General features: G+C 41.3%; 1 pseudogene; it reads left to right on the top strand.

The window, feature by feature from the left end:
* Positions 1-414: 414 nt before the first annotated feature.
* Positions 415-487, top strand: LOC115932442 (uncharacterized; annotated as a pseudogene).

The following is a 487-nucleotide window of genomic DNA, read 5'->3' as shown; positions in this document are numbered from 1 at the left end:
CCTTCCTTGGTGATCTGAGTCTCAGCCGAGTACTACTCTTCTCAGTTGTCGGAGCAATGACTGTGGGGAGTGCCAGCCAGCAGGTGAGGTAGCTGGTATGTACCCAATTCTCTGTATTGAATCAGCTTTATGTGAAATACTTAGCACAGCTTTTGCTTTCCAGAGTGTTGTATCTTTCTTATACAATTGCAAGCACAATTTTTTAGTATTGTGCAAGCGAATTTTTTAGTACTGTGTCTGTGTCCTCTCCAGCTACAAATGTCATGTTCCTTATTCAGGATAATCTGTGGTTAAATTCAGGACTTGGAGAGAGAAGGAGGTAGGTTTATGCAAATATCAGATTTCTTTGATGGTAGGCAACAAATGGACACAGGCTAACTTAAGGAAAAAGGAAATCTATAAAAGCTACGTAGGAGCTTTGCACAGTGGCAGTATCGTAGCCAATGAGGTTTATCCGAGGCGTGATTATTGCTAATTGAAAAGCTAC

The sequence above is a fragment of the Gorilla gorilla genome, chromosome X (genome assembly GCF_029281585.2).
Source record: "Gorilla gorilla gorilla isolate KB3781 chromosome X, NHGRI_mGorGor1-v2.1_pri, whole genome shotgun sequence".
Taxonomy (NCBI): Eukaryota; Metazoa; Chordata; class Mammalia; order Primates; family Hominidae; genus Gorilla; species Gorilla gorilla.
The sequence above is the reverse complement of the archived record's forward strand: the minus strand, read 5'-3'. Positions and strand labels throughout refer to the sequence as shown.